Source organism: Armigeres subalbatus, chromosome 3, assembly GCF_024139115.2.
Source record: "Armigeres subalbatus isolate Guangzhou_Male chromosome 3, GZ_Asu_2, whole genome shotgun sequence".
NCBI lineage: Eukaryota > Metazoa > Arthropoda > Insecta > Diptera > Culicidae > Armigeres > Armigeres subalbatus.
In genome coordinates this window covers 169,515,119-169,540,200 of record NC_085141.1, presented here as the reverse complement: position 1 = coordinate 169,540,200, position 25,082 = coordinate 169,515,119, and the positions used below count along the sequence as shown (strand labels likewise).

Sequence of the window (25,082 nt, the reverse complement as noted above, 5' to 3'; positions counted from 1 at the left end):
AAACGATCGGATATACGTCGAACTAGAGGAAGGGTATCGTTGTTTCGGTTTTCAGCTAATATTCGGATAACAGTACGCGCTGTAAACTGCACCGCCAGCAAATCGAAGGAGAGAGTTCCCGCTTCAGCCGTGATCGAGGTCACGAAAGCTCCGGAGGCGAACCGTACCGTTTTGTTGTAAGTGGGAGCAAGTGTTTGTAATGTTCCTGGACGTCCTAAGCTCACCAGATCGATCCCGTAGGTAAGTTTCGAGGTCAGTAAGGTGGAGCCGACCTGCAACAAAGTCATTTGATTGTCACGCGGAAGCTTGGCACCGATTGTCTGTAGGATTCGTAGTCGAGACTCGCATGCTTTCTTCATCATCTGACAGTGCGACTTGAAGGTGAGCATTCGATCCAAGGTTACGCCCAGAAACCTCGTCCTAGGTATAGCTTTCTGGTCGATGATGATATTCTGTGCCGGCTAACGACGCCCATCTGGGGTGCAGTAGAATATTTGAGACTTTGTTGCTGACACCGCGAATCCGACGCTCTTGGCCCATTTATCGACAGCCTTGACGGCAGCCTGCAGTTTACGTTGCAGTCCTTCGATTTTTTGTCTACGTACAACGAGAAGAATGCCGTCCGCATACAGCAGAATGTCAACTCCGCTTGGCAGTACTCGGTAGATGGGCTACATCGCAACGAGGAATAGCGTTACGGAGAGAACCACGAATCCGCCATGACTTGAGAGAACGCAGTATGCCAAGCCACTAGGTGGTGTCATATGCCTTCGACAGGTCCAGTGAGGCTATCAGGCAGTGCTCGTCAACCGTTGGTAGAGATCTCTCTAGTTCGGCAAAGTAGGTATCGGTGCCATGGCCTGAGCGGAAAGCGTGTTGGTGCTTATCAAGCCACTCCGCCGTACCAGCTCAGTTATCAGTCGACGGTTGATTATCCGCTCCAGCAGCTTCGCCATGCAGCTAGTGAGTGATATTGGTCTGATTGAATCGGATCCGGACTCGTGACAGTGCGGTTTTGGTATAAGAACGACGATGATGTTTTGAACTATTAACTTCGACTGTAGTTTAATGATTCGGAGATGGCTTTTCAGTCTTGACAAAATCAAAACACTGTTATTTAATCTTGTCCAACGTTTCGGTCCGTTTGGGACCTTCCTCAGGAACTCAATTCCTACAGGTTTATCCTCAACTGTGGTTCTGCTGAACCATTGCCATCAAAAGCAATGGTGATCGATCTGTGCCAGGCACTAAATTCCAAACAACGATAAGCGGAAAGGGTTTTACCATAAACGCGGTGCTCGAACCATTCTTGTTTATGTGGGAAAATCCTGACCTCATGACAATCAATGGTTCAGCAGAACCACAGTTGAGGATAAACCTGTAAGAATTGAGTCCCTGAGGAAGGTCCCAAACGGACCGAAACGTTGGACAAGATTAAATAACAGTGTTTTGATTTTGTCAAGACTGAAAAGCCATCTCCGGATGATGTTTTGGTCAGGTTGGTCAGGAGCGTTTTTTTGTAGGCGTCGAAGGGATCGTAGACAATTCCTTCGTCACCGAATTGCTGCCTTTGCTTCAGGACATGCTGATTCTGGTCCAATACGACCGCTAGTTTTTGGTATGGATTTAGTTGCTGCTGTTATTATGAGCTCTGAGAAGCTGTCGACATCCCATTCGACATCTGGATGGATGATTTCGGTGGTGATACGTTCGTACAACGACCAGCCATTTACGTCGCGTCATTTGCGAGTGTGACCATCTCGGGTAGATACTAAGATCGGGAAGTGATCACTGTTATGCGTGTCCGTTAGGGTTCGCCAGTTGAATAGGTGAGCCACTCTTTCTGAGCAGAGCGTGACATCGATTGCCGAAGTTCTGCACGTTGCCGGGTCTATTCGAGTTGGGGAACCGCCATTCAGAATCACCAACTGTTTGTCCAACGAAGTTTCAGCGATGAAACGGCCAAGCTAGCTACACGACTGGGGACCCCATGCGAGATGGTGGGCATTGACATCACCTAGGAAAATCACCGGACCTTCCAGCTCCTCAAACCGTTCACTCAAAGCGGCCTGACATTGCACAGAGCTCGGCGGAATATATAGATACAACAGTTACCTGAATTGGTGCATGAATACGTGCAGCAACGAGATTTAAGGTGGTATTGATTTGCAAACGCTCGAAGGGAATGCCTTCCCGGATAGCAAGGCCAATTCCGTGTTGCCATTAATGAACGTGGTTTGATTGTAGGAGTAACGTGTTATTCCTGCCGACGAAATTTGCTAGTACGATTGTCTTGTTCACCTTGGTCTCCTGGAGAGCGACGACTGAAAGTTCGAGGTAGGCGATGCGGAGTTTCAGCTCGCTAATGCTGGCCCTGAGTTCACGCAGGTTCCACTGCAGGGCAAAGCAGCCGTCTGAGAGACTGTACGTTGCAGATAGTGTTGTGGACGATAAAGAAGAAGCGGATTCTCTTCGCGTTGGCATTCTTCGCATCGACGGGTCGGCTGTAAAGGGAGGAGGGGCCGTAGTTTCTGCTAGAGGGTGGAAAAAACTAGAACTTGTCTGTGGGACGCTTTGACCCACAGTGTCGGCCGCTGTCGAAACCATTACACTAGTTCTACCAATACCGACAACAGCCGGCACTGGGGAAATGCCTTGTGTAATATTTGCTCGTCGTATGTTGGATGGTCCTTCTCCAGGAGACAGAAGTGAGTTTCGCGATTACCTGTAAATATAGCAGGCGCAGCAGTATCCGCCAACGATTGGGAAAATATAAGACTGGCCTGTGGGACGTCTTGCCCCACAGTCCCAGCCATTGCCGAAACTACTACACCGTTGTTTCCAGAACTACCGGCAACAGCCGGCACTGGGGAAAGACTTTGTGTAGTATAGTCGACTCCTTCGTTGCTCGCTGTGGTGTAAGATATTGGTGCTGGACAATTTTCTGTTGGCGTGTGTCTGATTCCATCTGTTTGTGTGGGGTGGCAGCCAGGGCACAGAAGGGCGACCCCTTCCCCCTGTCATCTTTCACGAGTTTGCGATTCCTCAGTCTCTTCCCTGCAGCACTCTACCTCGATGGGGCGCGCTACCTTCGGTTCTTGTGATACTGCCTGAGCATACCTACCTCTGGTTTGCAACTTAGCACGCTTTCTAGCTTCCGGAAATGACACATTGTCGCGAACTTTTATTTAGATGACTTCGATGTTTGTACACCGGGCACTGACGACTGGTTGGTCGGTGGCTCACCTTGCAGTTACGACACATTGGTGATTCATCGCATTCATCTTCTCCGTGGAACCCTCCGAGCTCCCCTGAGCAATTGTAGCATCGTTTCGTTCTCGGGCTGCAAGCACGTGTATGATCATAGTTGGAACAGCCATAGCACAACATGGTATTCGGGAAGTATGGACGAGAAGGAACATGAATTAGACGGCCGACCAAAATGTGTTCCGGATACGTGGTTTTACAAAAGGTCAGATTCAGCGCAGTGGTGTTAAAACATTTGCCACCTTCATTCCTTGTAATCCGCTGTACACGGATGACCTTATCGGCGGCCATCTCCTCTGGGATGTCTTCTTCGGCCATGTGAATCAGTTCGTAGAAGGAAATATCGCATTCAGACTCGAATGGGGAGCTATCTCTACCTCTGTTCCGTCGATTAGGTTCGTCAACTTGAGGAGCCTTGCGATTTGGGCTGGGTCTCGAACGTATAGTGTGTATTTTGTTCCTTGTGCCTCGGGCCTAGCGCTTTCGATCAGTCCACCGGCACATGCTTCAACTGATTTACCAACAATATACACGTTTGACGAAAGCGATACACCATCTTTTCTGGTCAGCAGTAGGAATGTCAGTTCACCAAACTTGTTGGTCGGGTCCATATACGTTGGAACTCTTTGTCTGACTGACCCTCCCGGGTCATCGCTACTAGCAAACGGCGTCTCGTTTTAGTTTTACGTTAGATTCACTCAGACGGCAGCGGTCACCCGTTGCCTACCCCAAATTGAACAAAAAGGTTAGAAAAGAAATAAAATACCTGTTTTGTCCCTTCGACACTAGTTTTTTGTAGGTGTTCACAAAATTACTCTTACGAAACGCACTGTAGTGCCCTCCAGATATCGAACGTCCACTTTCCACTTCCAGTTTTCGAATTTTCAGAAACTTTTTGTCACTTTTTTCTTCTTTTAAAGGTTTTTCTTCGGACGCACCGTGCACCACACCACCAAAAAACGTCAATGAAACCCAACAGGGCAGCCGGACGAATACGATTTGTTTTGTTTTGCACAGCATGTGGAGTACAAACGAGAACAGTTTTTTCCTTCTTTTTCCCACAAAACCTTTTTCCCACAAATCCTTTTTTTATCACCGGAGTTTTACTGTTGGACGCTTCTAAATCACTTCTCGCACTAGTCCGTCAAGGGTTCGGCCGCGGTGATCGCGAAATACACGGACAATCGCTTTTTGTCGACACCGCGCAAAATGGTAACCGTACCTGACGGTGTGTCGGAACGTAGATGGCATTCTATGGTAGTTTTGTACTTTCTGGACCGTATTTGAACCGGTTGGAACCGGTAAACGGATCTACCGAGTACCGGTTCAAAGGGTAAATTTAGGAAAATACTCAAATTCAATCTTGAGGTATATCAATCTGCATGATTTAAATAGTAGTGGCATTTTAATGATAGTTTAGTACTTCCTGGAACAATTGAAACTGTTTGGCCATGCATGGGTTGGGTACATCATTTAGGACTTAGTAGATCAGGTAGATCAAATGCTGTGAACTCCAGGATGTTTTGGAGAACGTGAAATATTCATTCAAAAGTAATGTTTGGTTCAATCAAAGTTAATTGCCTATGTCCCGGGTATTACACCACCCGACTTGGACATTAATTTACAATGTTCTGAGATCTCAGATATGAATATGTACATTATGTGGAAGATTTTGATTTGAAAAATGTATTGGAGGTAATTACTTTCCCTTCGGCTACCATTTCATTCCAAAATCAAACTTTTTTATAGAAGTCTCGGAGACCAATCGACTCAGCTCATCGAGCTGAACAAATGACTGTCTGTCCGTGTGTATGTGTGTGAGCGTATGTGTGTGTGTGCATACGAAAACCGAAAAACATTATCCACTTTTTCATATAGTAAAAGTTATGAAGAAAATGGTGTGTTGAACGATATACGGTTGGTTGGTTTTGCCTAACGGCGTTTGCAAGAGCCGTAATGTAGTCAAATATTTATGATGTGTACCACACTAAGTTCACACTAGTTTTAGCAGAATCTAGTGAAAACCCAGAAATCTGTGCGTTAAATCTACGTAAAAAAGACGTTCTGGAATTTTTAGAAGGAGGAATGCTTGGTACAACACCCAAAAAACAAATCTGACAATTATTTCAAAAATCTGGGCATATACAATTCTGTAAGCTTTTTATACATATATTGTATTAAAATATTACAAATCTGTATCATTGCAACACAACAATTGTATTAAAATCTTCCGAAATTGTACATGCCCAATTATTATACAGCTTCTGTAAAGTTCTTATGCAGAACTGTATTAAAATCCGCCATTCGCTGCTTGGGTGTATTCAGTCACTTTAGAAGGGAAAATGAGAATAGTGTGCATGTCAAATAAACTTTTTATGTAGAGAACAACATGTATACAGTTCTTGTTTTCTTGTGTTAGAACTTTTGAATTTTCTTTTATAGACTTCGTAGAAACCCTACTGGTAACTATTTTCAATTTATCGATTATAAATTTTAATATAAAGTATAAATTGCCAATTAATACTTTTGCAACCTAATGATAGTTCTAAACTTTATTTCTTTGACTTCGTATCAGTTATCACAAAGTAATTACAAACTCTAGAAATTTTCCCCCAACTCCATTTCGTTTGTTCTTTTGTCACTTTCGACAGTCGTTTTACGCGATGACTCTTGTCATAAATTTTCCTCAGGCGCTAGTTTTACGAGTCAGTTTCACTTACACCCAAGTTCACGTTAATGGATGAAGATATTAGCTCAAACTTAAACTCATCCAAAAGGTGCTGCCACTTCGCTGTTTGTTTCCCCATTGCTCGTAACGCTACCGATCGGAAAACTTTCTCTTCGGCATGGGTGGCGGTTGTTTGTGATCCATAAATTCCTATCTTTCACCTGCTATCTTCACAAGCACGTTTGAATAACGCCCATAAGTTGCACATTGGATCGCTCATCAGTCTTTTCAGGCGCGTGATTTCTGCTCGCAGAATGTTCGTGCAAGCCATCCGCTAGAAGATGCGTTTCCTGCACGTTCCGGCACATAAGCGCTTGAGACCAAAGTAGAACTTGAGGAAACTTTTGCGGCGTAATTTTCTGTCTTTCTTGCTTCTTTGTCCAGGGATTGATTTGAGCCTACAGAGATATGCGTTGCGGAAATCTAGAATGGAATATAATTAGTCACTTGACAATAATAGTTTTTATCATTCTAAAAGGTGCCACGCAAAAAAGCGACGAAAAATACCTAACAAGTTCCTTATTTTCAATCATCTACTCGAATCGATTCGAATATCGATTCAAAATCCAATGATGCATAAGCGCCGTCCTATTCACCGTAAACGTTCTATGTTTCGTTATGGTTCTTTTACATAAGCTTGGGGTTGGCCAATTCGCTCGTATGTAATATCCAGGTGTTTTTATTAACATGATATAACTTTTACATATGTTGCATATCTTCGCATAACAGTTCATCCCTTTAATAGTGAATGAAACACATACGCACATACCATTATGGTAACCGATGAACCACGTTACGAAAGCATTTCCTTTTCTGGGGCCAGCATTTCCGGATCAGACGATCCAAGTTTTTGTGAAAGCGCAAACTTTCACATTTACCATCGAAAATCTCTAAAATTTTCTTCTCTGTCCCACAGAATGCCAGCGATTTGAATGGCCAGCGGCGTAGAAGCAGTGGAGGACAGCTAGAGGAAAATAAAATACAGTGCAGCACGGCAGAATAGAGGGCTGTCTGTCAGTCGAAAAGCACTGCACGGAACAGAGCCAGAAGCTAAAGCGGAAAAACGTAATTGCATTTGATGAGTTTTAATGAATTCGAACGAAGAACCGAAGAACCGAACCTAATATAGGATTTGCTAGAGGACGAAGGACAGCGCCAAAAGTTACGTGTGGTAGAAACGGGAAAAGCATTTGAAGTTTCTCAGATAGGAAAAGTTTATTTTTCGCTCGACCTCTCGGTGCTCCGATGCCCCTTTTTCGACGAGCAAATGTGGAAAACAAGAAATTTAACTGAGAGGATTAGTGTGAATATTTCAGCTCAAGTGTTCGGAAGGAAGAAGTCGAGAAAACTTGAGGAAGCAAGAAGAATCAAACAGTGAGAAAAAATAAAAGTTTTATCGAGCCGTGAACGTGTGCGTGATCACGTTCGGAAATCGAAAACAGTGCAGCCTAGATTGGAGTTTGATGGAAACTGGAGTGCTCGGTGCCGCAGGACGTGCCCATCAGAGGCTACCAAAAGCGTACGGCGAAGTAGGATAGTTTCTGCTCTCCGAATCACGCGCCACCTTGTGTACAGTAACCCTTGAATCCTATTTCTACTCGGTAGTGAACGGTAGTGTGTCCACATTGTAATGCAATTTTTTAGCGTTCTAGCGTAGATAAACAAAAATATTCAATTCACGTAAATGGCTTTAAATCTTCACGTATGATGTGTGTGTTAAAAAGATAATGTTTATCCTAATCATCCAATCAATTACAGTTCACTCATAGACGATAGCATTCTCGTCAAAAGGAAAGTTTCGTTCGAACATCGAATGAGAAAGCTATTACTGTGCTGAGCCATTAGTGGAAAGAGCGAGTCCTCTAACAAAAAGTGGTGCAGTGCTAATCGTAATTAAAGAAAACACATCGCTCCCTAGTCTTGTGAAAATAAAGACGAGTCGTGGAAAAATAAAAACGGCGCCCGGTGTAGGTGCCAAAGGTGCCGCCTTCATTCCGAAGGAGGCTCCACAGGGGCGCTAGGCTGTCATCTGCAGGCGATGCACCGATTTGCGGATCGACCGTAAGTATTAGATTCTCGGCTCTTACCCCACAGCTCCAAAGCAAAACGCCTATTGAATATTTTCCCATCTTGTTGGGAAAGTTGAAATGAAAACGAACGTAGCAACACTAGACCTATAAGCATATAGTTTAGATGAAAAAAGGATCAAAATAATTGACAGGAAGGTATGAGAAAGGGTTTCAAAACAGTTCTGCGTAAGAACCTTACAGAAAATGTTTAAAATTTTGGCATTTACAATTTCGGATTATTGTATTGATATCTCACAATTTTGTATTATTTTATAACAGTATCTGTATAAAAAGCTTATAATTCTTGAATTTAAACCCCAATGAATAGTATATGCCAAAATTTTATACAATTTTAAGATTTGTTTTTTTGGGTGTTGAAACTGTAAATGTTGCTTGTATATTGATATTTGTCATATAATTTGATATTTACTCTATTTTGGGAAAAATTCATTACCAGAGTAATACATTTGTTATAGAAGAAGTACTGTGGTTGATGTATGACAAAATTTGGTCGTATTTGAGTTGCTGTAACCAAAACTGCCTGAATTGTGCTGCTTGGGTATTCTAACCTCCCTAGCAAAAAAGGATTGTACCTCTCATAAAAAAGCTACTCCTCCGCCTTTTATAATCGCAACAAAAAATGAGCGCCAGATAGTCGCCTTTTAAAAACTTACCAAAAGAAAAAAAACTATATTGATATTTTTGAAAATTCGGCCATTACGTGGTGGATTGTTGCTATTTGTACTGCGGATAAATTTTTCACATCAATAAGAGCCTTGGAAAATGATCATAAAAGTTGTCATTTTGTTGCAAGGCACAATATATATGGAAAAAATCTTACGTCATTGCTCGCAATTCTGACTGGAGACCTTTCCAAACATTTTATCAGTAGATTAGGAGCCGTTCACAAATTACATAACGCTGTAAGAGGGAGAGAGGGAGTCAGGCGAAACGTTACGGCTTATACCATTATTAATCGCCGCCATTCTATCGTTGGGTCGCTGCATGTAATGTTCCATTTTCGCTTCCTACGGCGACAGAATAGCAGCCGTCAAGCGATAGAATCGTGTCGCGTTTGTTTGGACGAGCGTTTAAGTTCACTCCTGACGGAATCCAAGTTTCAAAGTGCTCGCGTTTTCGGTGGCACACCACTCGATACGGAGGCGGCGCACAACTGTCATTTTTGTTGATTTAGCTTTGCTGCGTCGCAGCATGCGTGAAACAATAAAAATGACAGTTGTGCGTTGCTTCCGTATCGAGTGGTGTGCCCCCGAAAACGCGAGCACTTTGAAACTTGGATTCCGTCAGGAGTGACCTTAAGGCTCTTCCAAACACACGCGGCACAACTGTCATTGCCGCGACTCTATCAAAAACTCAATACATGAGTCGCTGCATGCAATGTTCCGTTTACGTTTTCATACCAACGACGACAGAATCGCAGTCGTCAAGCGACGGCGACAGCCGTGTCACGTGTGTTTGGGGGAGCCTTTATGCCAACAAGTTTTAAACATGTACATAGCATAAAAGCATACGAGCATATGGAGACGCATGGTGCATTGCTCCATCAACGCATCGTGAGTGTGACTAAACTGTTTGTGCTAAAATTAAAGTTTTATGAATTATAATATTCAACAGAATTCCAATGCAAGCTGTCAAGCTACGATAAAAAACAACCTGGTCTGAGGTCTTGGCCTACTTAAGGTTTCACAAGGAAAAAGACAAATAATATGGAAGATTGATACTCTGCCTAGTAGGTAATGGGTTAGGTAAGACGGTATGATATGCCCCCCTAAGGCAATACTTATGAAAACTTTTTACTATTCAACGCAATTTATGCAAACTTTGTGCTATTTGGTAGCTCAAAAAGTCGCAAATGCATTGCCTATGAGTAGTCATATAAAAATATTACTGAGAACACGTAATAAAGCTTGTTTGAACCTACGAGGCGAACCGGTCCAGGGCCGAAAACCTCATTAATAAAGATATTAATAATAATAATAGCTTGTTTGAAAAGTCGTGAAAAAATGGATTGCCTGGGCAATACGCCCCATCGTAACCAAAGACGTTTCATAGCCCTCCATTAGTATTTTATCAATCCCATAATAAAAAGGTTACAAATCCTGATGTGCTTGACATAAAAAAAAAACAACACAAGTCCATTTAAGCAGGTGTGAATTACATTTCAACATACTGCAACTACTGCAGAGTCACTTCGTTTGTGTTCAGTTGGTAAGGACATATCGTCCTGGGGCGAAACATATTTTCGAAAAACGTCACATTTCTGAAGATGGAAGCAATTTTATATCATGCTAACCACTGAAAAAAGTTATTTTGTTACCCAACAACCCAGTGCATGCTTTGCGGACAGTATGCAAGCGGCGCTCCAAAACGTTGAGCGAAAGAACATTAAAAGTTACATCAAAACTGTAACTTTTTGTATTTGGCTATTATTTTCATTATGTAATACAAGAATACTTCCACATTCACATAATGTGATGGTTTTACAAATATTTAAAGGTACTAACTGATTTTTAACTTTAGTTAGTTATAGTTTTCTTGAAATCGAAGGGGGCGTTTTGGCCAGGTGGGGCGTATTATACCGTTTTACCCTCATACCTTACATTCGCTTTCAACTCGATAGCTCAATTGCCAAACAATTATTTTCAAATTAATTACCTCAATCGTCCTTTAATTCATTGACATCTCATGAGGTTGTCTGACATAATTTGCCAATTTTTATAAAAATTCTTTACAATAAAAAAGGAAAATCTGTTCTTCGGCTTCGGCCGATTTTCTCGCAACAAGTTTTATTCGACAGGGGACAACCCCTTGTTGATCACTGATAACGATCGGTCATTGCGTTTAAAAATTATGAAGAAAATGGTACATCGAACCAAATAAGCCCCGTATAAGGTTGGTGTCTTAACTCAATTCGAGAATGGCACCACCAACGCTAGGTGGATTAATCTTTTTTTGTTTTGCATTCATATAAGACGGTTTTAACACGTTGAAACTTTTATGACGAAAAAAGTCGGGAAACTTTCTAATCGATGAATTTCCTAGACCGGGTCAGAAGAATATCCCAGCATAGTCTTGCTTGGCATCCACGCATCTTCCCTCACGGCTAAAGAAGGTCTCCCAGAATATGTAGAAGTAATTTTCGAAATTTCAATTACCGCTTACAAATCCTTTATTATATCTGGCAGACGAGCGAGATATAATGAAGGCATTACCAACTCCTTTCGCCTTATTCTGGGCAGACGCATCCATTCGAAGAAGGCAATATCAAAGACACTATGAACAAAGACGTGAAATCTGATCCCTAAGCAAACAAATTAACCGGAAACCCCAAATGCACAACGCTGCTTATGCTGAATAAACTTTTCAAATCGGGCTATAAAATTTCCATGATTCAACAATATTGAATTTGAACGCGATGTTCACCAACCCAAATCGTGTTGTAAATTCAGTATAAACAAGTAAACATTATTTTCAACCATTTGTTAGGGTCGATTAGCCTAAAATCATCAAAAAATAACATAAATAGAAAGTGAGAAGTGAGACGTCTCACTACTCACTTCACATTTCTCACTTTCTTCAGTAAGAAGTACTCAATTCTCATTTCTCACTTCTCATTGTAAAAACTACTAACTTTTCACAGTGAGAAGTGGAAAATGAGTAGTGAGAAGTGAGACGTCTCACTTTTCAAATCTCCTTTTTCACTTTTCAAATCTCCTTTTTCACTTTTCAAATGGCCTATTCGGCCAAATGTTGTGTTCGGCCAAATAACATATTCGCCCATATGTCCTATCCGGCCAAATGTCCCATTCGGCCAAATGACCTATTCAACTAGTTCCCCCAAATATACGCGACGCGACGCGATTCTATCGCTTGGCCACAACGATTCTGTCGCCGCGGCGACTAGCCGACGCAGCAATGAAATCGCTTAGGTCTGTGCTGCCGTAATCTGGAAAAGTGACGTGACAGCCATTTTACAACATGCATGTTTTCCATTTTTCTGTTAAAGAGCTCGATGAGTAGTACACCTGATCCTTTTTTACACGGGGAATGCGTTCGTGTAAAAAAAAGTTTTCAGTACAAAATTTGCAAATCCGTGTAAAAAAAATTCATAATTTCTCGACGAATCATGCAACATGGAGCAACTTTGCAAAAATTTTGAATAGGATTTTTTTTAACGGCCGTGTAAAAAAAATCCGTGTAAAAACAGAATCGGGTGTACTCGTTAACACCATTTTTGAAAAATGGCGTATACGTCACTTTTTCAGATTACGGCAGTGGGGGACCCTTTATTTTCAAACACCTAAATAGAATAATCTTTACCAGACACCGGATTACGTGTCTAGCATCATGTAACATGTACAAGTGAGCAATAATTTGAATAATTACAGCTCACGGACGAGTTTTTGATGTCAAGCGACATTTTGCGATGGGCAAAACAAATGCAACTTACCTAACGGTTTTCATTAAACAGTAAACATTTGAAGATTTATTCTAAATGTATCGCCATTCAGCGAGTACTGTTTAAAAAATTGTTGTTTTTGCGGTTTGTCTTGGGCTTGTATGATCCATTAGCTCAATCCCTGTAAGGGACGATTCAAATATGACGTCCACTACTTTTTGAGATTTCTAGACCCCCCCCTCCCCCCTCTGTCACGCTTTTTTGTATACCTAGTATATGCAGTGTCACAAAATCTTAGACCCCCTCCCCCCCTAAAACCTGTGACATCATTGTTGAACGACCCCTAAGGTGAATGAATATGATTTTACTTTATCGATCTGTGAGAATTAAAAAGGGAAAACAGAATTATTTTTGATTGTTTCTCTGCAAAATTTTCTGTTACGATGGCAATGGATTCGAACAGTAATATGTATATATAAATACTCCATATAATGTAGTGGCGACGTCTTAAAAAATATCACCTTTTTATCTACGTCCTATTGTTACAGTAATTGGCGACAATTGCCAATGACTCTAGAAATACAGACGTTTCACGGTGCTGTTCAATCTTTTTTCTCTTCTTTCCGGAAAACTGTTTTCATCGATATTTTATGTGCTCATAAACGAAAAAGTTTTCTTCCATTTGTCACCAACATGAACACCAACAGCCCCTCTCAACTGAGTTTCTCCACTAAATGGCATGTCAATCAATTCAAGAGGCTATCTATCGCAATCAGAACAGTTGTTGGTGATTTACTGCTATATTGTGCACAAGTTCAAAGCGATAAGACATTAGGTACAGCATAGCTAGCAATCCTCGATAAAAATATGTGGCGGATTGTTCTGATTGTTACATTGGATACATTGTTGAACCTTGTGTAACACAAAGGAAGTGACTTAGGGTGAATAACCAATAGACAGTAGCCAAATGTTATTGAAATTTGATTTGAGAAACAACAATAATAAAAATTTTCGCTATCAATTATGTGTCCTGACAAGAAAAAAATATCTTAGAATACCGTAAACAGTTGAAAATTTTGAATGAAAACAAAAATACCACTAGGAGAACTGTTCCGTTTTCCATCTCACTGAACATATATTCATCTCATCGCAAAACAGAGAAATACAACACCAATCTTGTAGCTTCTTTTTGCTAACATGCGTGCTCACTGCTAAAAAAAAATCACAAAAATAAAAAACAAATCAAATGGAAATGGGAGCTATAAGATGGTTCAATCAAAGGTAATTACCTATTTCCGGGGATTAAACCACCCAACTTGGACGTTAATTTACAATGTTATGAAAACTCATTTGTGAATATGTACGTTATGTGGAAGATATTGATTTGGAAAATGTATTGGAGGTTACCACTTTCCCTTCGATGGGACTCGAACTCATGACCCTACAGTACGCTAGACTGGTGCTTTAACCAACTAAGCTACGAAGGACCTCCTATAGCTATAAGATGATTTGCCGAACCGTTCCCCTATATTCAGATACGGGTTTTTGTTTTGCTTGTTTGCTGTTTTCTATTTTATCATATTGTATAATTCTATTTTTTATTGCGTTTTCCACATGGAAAACTTCTTGGTTTTTAGAAAATTTACTACACTGCTTGAAATAGTTATGACGCCAGGCATCGATTTCCACTGGAAATTGTCAAGCTTAAGGATCAAAATCTCGATTCCCAATTGGGGAAGATCCATAAAGTACGTCACGCAAAAATTGGCGATTTTCGACCCCCCCTCCCCCCTTTGACACACTTTTTGTATTAAACCTCTAAAATTTTTGTATGAGTCGTCACGCTGCTCGGAACCCCCCTCCCCCCTAGGAGCGTGACGTACTTTATGGATGGCCCCTTGTTAGATTGAGTGAGTAACTTGATTTTATAATTATTTATTTGCATTTTGGTTGCGTACGCATAATTCAGTTGGAAATAAATACAACGTCACACGTTTTGCATGAAGGCCCGTGAAAATGTTGTGGCTTTCCAATTAGGTTTATTATTGTATTTATGGAAATTTTATATTCAGTGATTGATTCCACCCGATAACTCCCATTTTTTTGGAATATTTTAGTTTATCCTTTACTGTCAGACAAAAATAAATCACTTTTAGTTCCTCATGGGTTATTAACTCTTCTGATTATTCATTGATCGTTTATAAACTATATTCAATTATTGAGTAAATGTGTCACAGAGCATAACAGAGCCAAACTGTTGATTTTCTTTGTCATAATTGTTAGTGTAAATTTAATCGCATCATCCATATCCATTGCACCTGCTTTCAGTTTCAAAATTAATTGAAGCTGTAAAGTTTGAACTGCTCAAACATTGCATTTCCCTATTCAGAATATTTCCTTTGGCCTGGCGGCAAGATGCGTGTCTACAAAGCAAGAACAAGCTGAAAATTACAGGGTTTGGCGGTCTGGAATTTTTTGTTGTTGAAAATATCCTCAATTCCCATTGGGTTTGAGAGTATCATCTTGTTGACCACATGACGTGCTAAATCGTTACTTGGATCTCAAACCTCGCAGTTAATAACTATGGATGTGCCTAATGAACACTAAGCTGCGAAGTGGCAATGTTCCAGTGGGGAATGTAGAACCTAAACAGAAGAAAGCTTAAGACATAGCATATTTCGGCTTTATCTAATTACCGTATTCTTGCACAATTCTTGATCAAAATCTCAGGCACCACGCCCAAGTGATTTATGTCTATGCAAATTGATTATAAATGCTGTGATATAACATTCCTCAACGGCAAACTTTACCATCATGCGTCTTAATTTGTTTCGCTTGGTAGCACCTCTGTGACAAGGTCCAACTCGCAAAGAATCAATGCGGAAGGCCTTGAGGAAGCTCCCCAGACCGCATTAATTTCAGAGGTTGCCTTGCGGTGACGGGAACAAAATATAGGAAAATTTCGAAGAACCGGGCATGCATGATGTGGCGATAAATTCATCGATAATGCGACGCAGCTTCCTTAATTTCTGGCAGTGAGTCAGCCTGTTCCATGGTTGATTATTAACGAAGAAAATTAACCAGCGAACCATGAAATTTGATGCTGTTTCGCGGGTTTTGTGGCCAGTGCTTTATTGAATTCCCCTTCCACCGACAGCAGCTTAGAGGGGAAGCACACAATAACGGTGGTGTTGGCACTTCAGCTGCTCGAGCATTCCTGGAAGAGTGTTGCTTCAAGCAGCCATCGCAAATGAAACGTCATTACTGTCGTATCAAAATGAAGGAAAAGGGCACAAAGTACACAACATTATTATGGAATAGTATCCCTCTTGAATTGTAGGCTGAGCAATGAGCATTAGACTGACACATATCTGGGATTTTCCGACTTGTCGCATAGGGCTTTTAGGGGGAACTGGAGTTGCAAGATACGTGACGGTTCATACAATGAGGAAGCCCTCGTCTTGCATCGGGGTGGGATCGAGTCATAAACGTTAGGGTAGTAGTTTATATTATTTTTTTCAAATGTTGTGCGTATGCAAATCGTGCCTTGAACATTGTAAACAATTGAATTTTATCAAAAAGGAAAAAAGTGTGACGAAAAGGTGAAGGGGATAAAAAGGCGCATTGTTTTCCTAGCATCGCATCCGATAGCTGGGACTAGGGTTGTGGTACCGGTAGTACCGGTACCGAAAATACCGGGAATACCGGCAATTTTCGCATGAGCATGAGCATTATGACCGTACAATTCGTAGTTGCTACTCCGTGATTGACTGGAACTTGTGAAATTGCACAGAGAATCATGTGAACGGAGCATGTGACATTAAGCGTTTTGTATCAGATCTCGCATGCAAACCGCTCAGAGAATGTTATATTTGTTAAGCCAGCTCCTTGCATTAAATCGGTTTATTTGGTTTCGATAAATACATCTAAACGTCTCTCGTTGGCTTCTCCAGCAACAAAGATATGCATTGTTCACAGCAGTATAATTTCAACGCACACAATCTTCCCGCCTCCGTTTAACTTGATGGCGGACAAGGACACAGATAAGCATAATTCCAATTCCTCTAACATTACCGTTTGCTATCTCTATTACCCTTCTACTTGACGAGGACTGATAGTCTTCTAACACTGCTCCTCTCATCTGGTGTATAGTCTAGATGGCTAGCGCGTCAGTCGAATAGCGCTAGGCTTGGTGAAGGGCTTTGGTTCAGTTCTCGTCTTCGGCTGTTTTTTTTTTGTACGCAAATAAGGTTGGCAAAGAATATAAAGAATCATTCCTTGTCGGAAGTTTAATAATAGATTCTATGGAGACACAAACACATACCTAGTTCTTATTTTCTCGTGATCAGAGACCTAATGCAATGGCTTGCTGTATTGAATTAATGCAATCTGTACATGGGCTTCAGGTTAATGCAATCTGTGCATGGAATTCATGCAAGATTGTCATAAAATCATGCATTTTCTGGTTGGGCGTAGAGACCGAGAACACCTCTGCATATCCACAATTGTCTTGGGATGGGGGATTGTGTTAGTTGCATAGGATATTTTATCTGGATTCACTTCGGTGAGTGATGCAATCTAAGAGAGGGGATTATAGGAAAGCAAATAAAAACGCGCAAAGATTGATTTACTCTCCGAACCTACAGATCAAAACAAAATATCTCGAATCATGCGACCTTTTTGCTTTTAATCGAAATACGATCAATCGCGTAATCAATACAGAACTAAATTCTCGAAACTGCCGATTTACTATTCGGCCGCACAAAATTGAACTATACGCCCGAATCTGCTTCCGATACGTATCATGTTCATTCAGGAACTCCGCACTTTACTTACTTGCTCGATGGCTACTGCAAACTAATTAAGAACGCGTTTATTTCAACCGGAGCAAAGCGCAATACATGCGCATGAGCCACCGAACACAAAATAGATACTTTATCATTTTAGCGACGACTAAAACACGCACCACCACGCACTATACTTACTTGCTTGCTACTGCAAACTGGTTCTCGACAACGATCCGACGGGAAGAAGAAGGCAAGGTGCACAGCGGGCAAGGTGGATCGATCAGGTGCAGGACGATTTGCGGACCCTCCGCAGACTGCGTGGTTGGAGAAGTGCAGCCATGGACCGAGTTGAATGGAGAAGACTTTTATGTGCAGCACAGGCCACTCCGGCCTTAGTCTGGTAATAAATAAAAATAAATCGCTACTGCAAACTGCCGGTGCCGAAAGTACCGGTACCAAAGTACGGTTCTGGGAAATCAGTATTTGGAACGGAATTTAAGTATTGGGGAATTAGAAAACATGCTTGAAAGGGACACAATATACCAGAAAACCACAATTCCAAATTATGTGTTCACTATCCGAACCAGACATACTTAAAAACTCAGTACCCTAACTCAATGGCAAATTGAACACTTGTGACGAAAACAAATGTTAGGTTTTAATATCTTCTCTTCGCAAGAGTTTCAGTTTTAGTGTTCCAATTTTGAGCAATGAATACGATACACCAAAAGAGAACTCTATTATTTTAATTACGGCTCGGTGCAGAACATGGTGCCACAGGAAGTTGTATCATAGCATTGCTTGAAAATTTTGTTTCGAAAATAAAAATTTGTATATCTTGTTTGATGTCTTCAGAATCGTTTCCAGATCTAAAGCATTTAGGAAAAAAAATGCAGAACCTTGACAGACACATTTTTTTTAAATTTTGAGGTAATTTGAAGCATATTCAAATATAATATTTGAATCGCAAGTAAGTCTTACACAATATACCTTATGCATATTTTGGTTTCTCAATTTATGATACATGACCGAATGTACGTCTAAGTCATTCTAAATTAAAGGGTCGTCGGGGGTGACAATGGGTCAAATGTGGGTGAGAATGAGTCACTGTTTCAAATACTTAAAATGCTTGTAGAACAAGTTGAATGTATCTGAGCGTAAGAAAACTAAAATATAAGAGACCTTTTTGAAAGATCTTGTTATCCGACCTCCAGGCTGTCGGTGAGAGCGATGACCCATTCTCACCCCCAGACCCATTGTCACCCCCGATGGCGGTAGAAAGGTTCAATGTGCAGGTGTAAATTTCAGATAAATATCCGACATCAATCAAAAATACTCTGGTACCGGTATTTTCCCAGTACTACCGGTACTAGATTTTTTCAGTAGCATTGTACCAGTATACAAGGAACCCTAGCTGGGATATTGTCGACTTAACAGGAGAAGTCAATCGGTTGTGGGCTCCCCACGTATCTTTGTGCAGTTACATAACACCATGCTTTGTGCTGTAAAACAAAACTACTTAATACTATAAACAAATCATTTGTCAAAGGCCGTTTACGTGAAAATAAAATCGAACGTTTTTTTTACCGTTTTGAAAGTGTTAAGTAGTGTGATTTAATTGAAAATGTGAGTTCCAGTGCGTATTTACCTATAAAGTAAATTTAATCTATTTTAAGCTTCAATGGCGATTGTCATCACAATATGGGCACTAGAGTGGGGCACACATATTTAAAAAATAAATCAAAATCTTTTTTTTTGAGACGCGGACATTCTGAAAATAAGGTTAATTGTTTCAAGAAGCTGCTGTAAATATTTCAGCCAGATCCGTCAAGTCTAAGTAGGTGCTCAACAAGCATGAGGTTTATATGGGAAAAATTGATTAAATAGGGTTACTGCTCCTGGAATTCATCTCATAGCTCCGATATTCATCCCACGAGAAACATTAAATAGTTTCTTATTTTGGTGATTTTTTGCAGCACGCATGTTAGCTGTTACATTTGTTGACATGTTATATTATAACGCGAATTTGCTACCATGTGATCAACATATCAAATCATATAATCATCCACTAAGCATTGCAAACTACTGGCATGTAGGGTATATTTGTTCACGGATTAGAGTCGTGTTTTCAAACGCTTGCAATAACATCAAATAATCGTTCCACTGTTTCTGAAACTGTTACTCACATAGGAAGTATATTGTTTCACCTGCTATAGAAAGATATTTTTTGCAACATTATGAGGAACGATAATAGGTAAAATATCAAACAATAATACCAAAAATTAATATGCAAAATACTTTAGGCAACATGCTTAGGGATTTCAATACCAAACGATTAATAATTTGTAATGCGTTTGGTATCGTGATAACAGAGTATGTTATGCCTGAAGTATTGCGCATAATAATTTTTGGTATGCTTTTCTAGTTCATTACAGTGAATGGTATCAATAACAGAATGAGCAGTTTTTCCTGCTCGGGTTTCGATAGCCCTCCGCTCATGTAAACTGTGTGTTAGGGTGGCTCAAATTAGCATGGAATGGCCGCCCTTTTATTCGGTTCTATTTGATGCCCGATGCTCTGGACAAAATTTCAGCCAAATCGGCCAACGTTTTGGCGGTGCTAAACACATCGAAAAACAGTGATTTGCAGTTTAACGACACGATTACAAATGCTGGACGAGTTATTTTAAAGGTAATTTATTGAGATCAATTCAATCATATTTGCAAACAGAAACAATTCGATTATTTCCACACACATAAATTTATATGCAACTTTCCATTACAGCAAAAACACAAATTTGAAAATTCAACTGCTGATATCAACTTTAAACTTTTGCAAGCACTGGTCAGAGCATAAAATATTCACCTTCACGAAGCAACTTCGGCCCGAATTTCGACAAACGTCTATGAATATGTTACGACTATGTGAATATGTTAGAGTGACAAAGAAGGCCGATGGGCTTCACCAAAAACAGTGAAATGCTCTGCGAAATGCAAAACTTGAGATACCTTTCGCAAGGAAGGATTTCAAAAATTTCACCAATAATATTTGCCAGCTACCAGGTACTTAGATTTGACAGATGATCAGCTCTATTCTTTCCGTCTCCCGTTTAAATGACATGAAGGCATTTTTCACTGCTTCTCTACGGTCTACAACAGCGATTCTCAACCTGGGGTACATGTACCCCTGGGGGTACCTTTGCTGTTCCTAGGGGGTACCTCGGACAAAAGTGCGTAATGGCGGACGTATTAAATTTCAATCGAAACTTGAAAAGAAACTTGATGAAGTTTTGATAATTGTGTATTTTTCTATTTTAAAACTTTGTCTTGTATATAATGCCCGTATATAATGTATATAATGCCCGGATGCCTCTTTTCAAGAGGCTAGGAAGGCTCCTTTCAAGTAGCTCGGAAGACTCCTTTCAAGAGGCTCGAAAGGCTCCTTTCAAGAGGCTCGGAAAGCTCCTTTCAAGAGGCTCAGAAGCCTACTTTCAAGAAGCTCAGAAGCCTACTTTCAAGAGATTCGGAATCCTCCTTTTAAGAGGACCGGAAGCCTTCCTTCAAAAAGCCCGGCTCCTTGAGGCTCGAAAGCCTACTTACAAGTGAATCGGAAGCTTCCTTTCAAGAGGCTCAAAAACTTCCCTTCAAGAAGCTTGAAATTCTTCGTTCAAGAGGATTAGAAGTAAAAGAAGTCTCCTTCTGAGTGGCATCATTCAAGAGGCTCGGAAGCCTCTCTACAAGTCGCTCTGAAGCATCTTATCAAAAGATGCGAGAGCCTACCTTCAAGAGATTCAGAAGCTCCTTTCAAGAGGCTCGGAAGCCTGCTTTTAAGAGGACCGTAAGCTTTCTTGCAAATAGCTCGGAAGGCTCCTTTTAAGAGACTAGAAAGCTTACTTTCAAGTGAATCGGAAGCCTCCTTTCAAGAAGCTCAGAATTCTTCGTTAAAGAGGCTCGGAAACATACTTTCAAGAGGCTAAAAAGCGTCTTTTCAAGATGCAAAAGAAGCCTCCTTTTAAGTGGCTCAAAAGCCGCCATTCAAAAGGCTCGGAAGCCTCTCCACAAGACGCTCAGAAGCATCTTTTCAAGAGATCCGGATGGATTCCTGTAAAAAGCTCAGAAGGCTCCTTTTAAAACGAAAGTCTACTTTCAAATAAATCAGAAGCCTGCTTTCAAGAGGCTCGGAAGCCTTCCTTCAAGAAGCTCGGAATTCTTCGTTCAAGAGGCTTAGAAGCATACTTTCAAGAGACTCAGAAGCGTTCTTCCAAGATGCAAAGGAAACCTCTCTTTAAGTGGCTCGAAAGCCGCCATTCAAGAGGCTCGGAAGCCTCTTATCAAGCCTACTTTCTAGAGAATCATAAGCTCATTTCAAGAGACTCAGAAGCCTCCCTTTGAGGCTTGGAATTATTCTTTCAAATGGCTTGGAGGCCTACTTTCAAGAAGGAGTACCTCAGTTAATGCTGAAGTTTGGAGGGGTACCTCCCAAGAAAAAGGTTGAGAACTGCTGGTCTACACCAATGATGTCGATGTCATCCGAAAAACTAGAGATCGAGTAAGGCTTGTTGATGCTTACCAGATATTCGAATTGCGCCTTCCAGAGCTACGTTGAATAATAGCTTAGAGGGCGCACCGCCCTGCTTCAATCCATCTAACGGCACGAACGAATTTGATGTCTCACTAGATATCATGACGCTCGATTTGGACTCATCCAGCGTCGCACGGATTAGCCTAATAAGCATTCTTCATTCTTCACACTTGACACACTTGACACTTCGTCTACTATCCGAATACTTGACTTCAAGCCATTAATCGTTGCACTCATTAACTAGTCTAGGTAATCAGTTCAACTGAAAACCCAATTTCCGGCGTTATCATTTTTCACTGAATCTTACGTTGCTTCGAAATCAATAAACAGATGGTAAGTTTGCTAATAGTCCTACTCCTTGAATTTGTTTACGATTATCCGCAGAGTCTATTTTACCCTTTATCGGCCTACAACAACCCTGGCCCACGAAGTACTCCTTAAGCGGACCCATTCAGTAGGATAAAAGATGTTTGGATGATGACGCTTTCGGTCTAGGGGAGAACGGTCCGAAATGGCCACCTTAAGCTTTTTCGATGTTTTCACCTATATAAACAAGAGTATCGAACCATTTCAACGTGTAGATGCAACATTTACAAAACTAGCTACATTTTACAATGATCTCTTATTCAAAACATCAAGGTTTTTATGACTTTCTAACTCATTTAAAATAAGGGGCTGGGGCAAAACGCCCGAAGGGTGCTGTAAAATGGCCTAATTGCATGTAAAATAATGGTGAACGCATGGTTGTCTAAATGTATTTAACAACAATCTTGCGGGTGAGGTGAATAATTCGTAAATCGTTAAATTTAAGCGAAAATGAAAGGACTTCGCTCATTGCAGCGCAATAATAAATAACTAATATTGAATTGTAAAGGTAATATTCGTTCATAAATGTCCTACAAAAGATTATATGAGTGATTTTGTCAGTGAGGCCATTTTGCCCCAGGGGTGCATTATGCACTGTTCTCCCCTACTTATTTATTATCGTGAACGGGATTAACGTCGTTAAGCAATAACTCTTCCGCTGATTTCTAACAAATTAAAGTCATCTCACGAAAAATGGCTCCAAAGAGGTGATTGTTTCAAAATTTGTTACAGCAGTTCGACCCTGATGCTTAGCCATTTTCTACTTAAATATTTACGCATTCGAGTGGGGGTGGTGTAGAGCAGAAAATATAAACTTCTTCATTTGCTGTGCCAGTCTAGTCGCGGTATAGTTGGTAGCGCGTAGACAAAGCGGCGCGCTATCCATTCCAATTGAGGGAACTCATTGTCATTCCGAGACATACAGCGATGATTGAAGACGCGTCGAGACAAGCCTGGCCCAGCCCAGTTGGTAACGTTGTAGCAACGCACAGTTGTAACACATCGTTTTCCTCGTTCGACTGTTCAAATAAGGCAAGCACAAAATCAGAAGGACCGTTTTCTCTTCTTTTTACTGCCGCACACACAATCCCGTCCCGGAATGAATGTCGTCATTAGTGCTGCTATACTTTTGTGCCGTTTTCGGAGGCTGTAAGTCGACGCATGCGCTATTCGCGGTAAACAAAACTGCTAGCTGCTACGTGCCGCTGCTGCTGGGTGGAGGACCTTATTGCATTGTGCCAGGAAAATGCTGCATGTAGGAATGTTTTACTCTCTGGGGTGTAACACTTTCTTATTTGAGAGTGCTATTAAAAGTTTTGGAAGTTCAAATTATGTGAATTTTTTTTCGCTCGGCGTGCCTTATTTTTTTTCAATTCATACGTCTATAGGGGGTTGACTTCTGCAATGAACATCTATTTGATCTACTCTCGGAGTCAAATTCTTAATAGAACAATGGCAGACTGTTATTCAAAATAAAAAAAACATTGGAATGCAAATGAACCGTTTGTTTGATAAACTGCAAATGAGACATTTCTTGCCAAAAAGAGATTTTTTTTATATATTCTGAATATTTGTTTTGGCCAAAAGTACGAGAAAAATGGTTTGTTCGGAAATGTGCGGTACGGTACGTATCCGACAAAATAAGCCATATAAGGATATATAAAAAAATAGATAAGATAAGATCCAAGACTAAGATAAAATAAGCCATATAAGGATATATAAAAAAATAGATAAAATAAGATCCATAACTAAGCTAAAATTTAGCAATTAATTGGAAACCGTCAAACATGATCAAGAAAAACAATATCATTCCTGCTAATTTCCCATGAGAGTATGACAAATGATTTATAATTCTTTGAAAAATGAGCCATAAATGATCCATAGTTTTGGTCATATGATCCATAATTTAATGATCCATGAATTTGGTCATATGATCCATAGATTAAAAAAAAATGTGGCTCAATTAATATTGATTTATTGGCCTTCTTTCCAAGCGTCATGGATCGTATTAGCGAAATTTTGGATCATTTGAACAAAATTATGGATCATATTACTGAAATTTTGAATCATTTGAATCATCAAATTTGTATTTTTATGGATCAAAATATAGTTTTTTATGGATCATTTTCCAAACATTTATGGATCATTTGTCATACGTTCATGGGAAAATAGCAGGAATAATATTGTTTTTCATGATAATTTTTAACGGTACATATTTTCCAATTAATTGCTAAATTTTAGCTTAGTTATGAATCTTAAAATTATTCTTTATGGATACTCCTGAACTATTCTATGGATTTATGGTATGGATTTTATGGAACATTTAGATATTATTTACGGATCGTTTTTCACTTTTGCCTTTCTCCAAAATCGAACTTTTGATAGAAGGCTCGGAGACCCATAGTGTTATATACCAATCGACTCAGCTCTACGAATAGAGGTGATGTCTGTATGTTTTTTTCTTCCTAAGCAATGGAGGGGGAATCTGCTCAACAGACATCCTGGGTTGTCCAGGAAGTGCGGGGTTAGAGATCACCTCCAACAGCAAACGAGGGAGGCAAGACTACATCCCCGACCCGCTAAACCGTTTCCATTGCCGCCAAGCCCATAGTCCCTTCGGTACAACCAGAAAGTAATGCTTCAAAGGGGGAACAGTGCACAACGCACCCTCGAGGTTAGCTGCGTGTCCTTGCAGCACCGAACATCGTAACTCGCTTTTTTAGAAGAACACCATGGTATCATGCCAGCGCGTTGCCGGCTTTCCAGGTGGCCTTACCACGCCCTATGTCCTCGGAAGGTGGAAAGGGTCGACTTCGCGCCTGCTTCCCTCTGCACGACTGGTATCAAGAATGATGATGCCGCGT

General features: G+C 40.6%; 1 protein-coding gene across 1 annotated transcript in view; it reads left to right on the top strand.

Annotated features, from left to right (window-relative positions):
* LOC134226174 (acetylcholine receptor subunit alpha-like 1) overlaps positions 1-25,082 on the top strand; it is a 265,216-nt gene that overhangs the window by 39,373 nt on the left and 200,761 nt on the right. Inside the window, exon 2 of the mRNA XM_062706772.1 lies at positions 6,912-8,056. The gene's annotated coding sequence lies outside the window, so the exon portion shown is untranslated. The remainder of the gene's footprint in view (positions 1-6,911; positions 8,057-25,082) is intronic.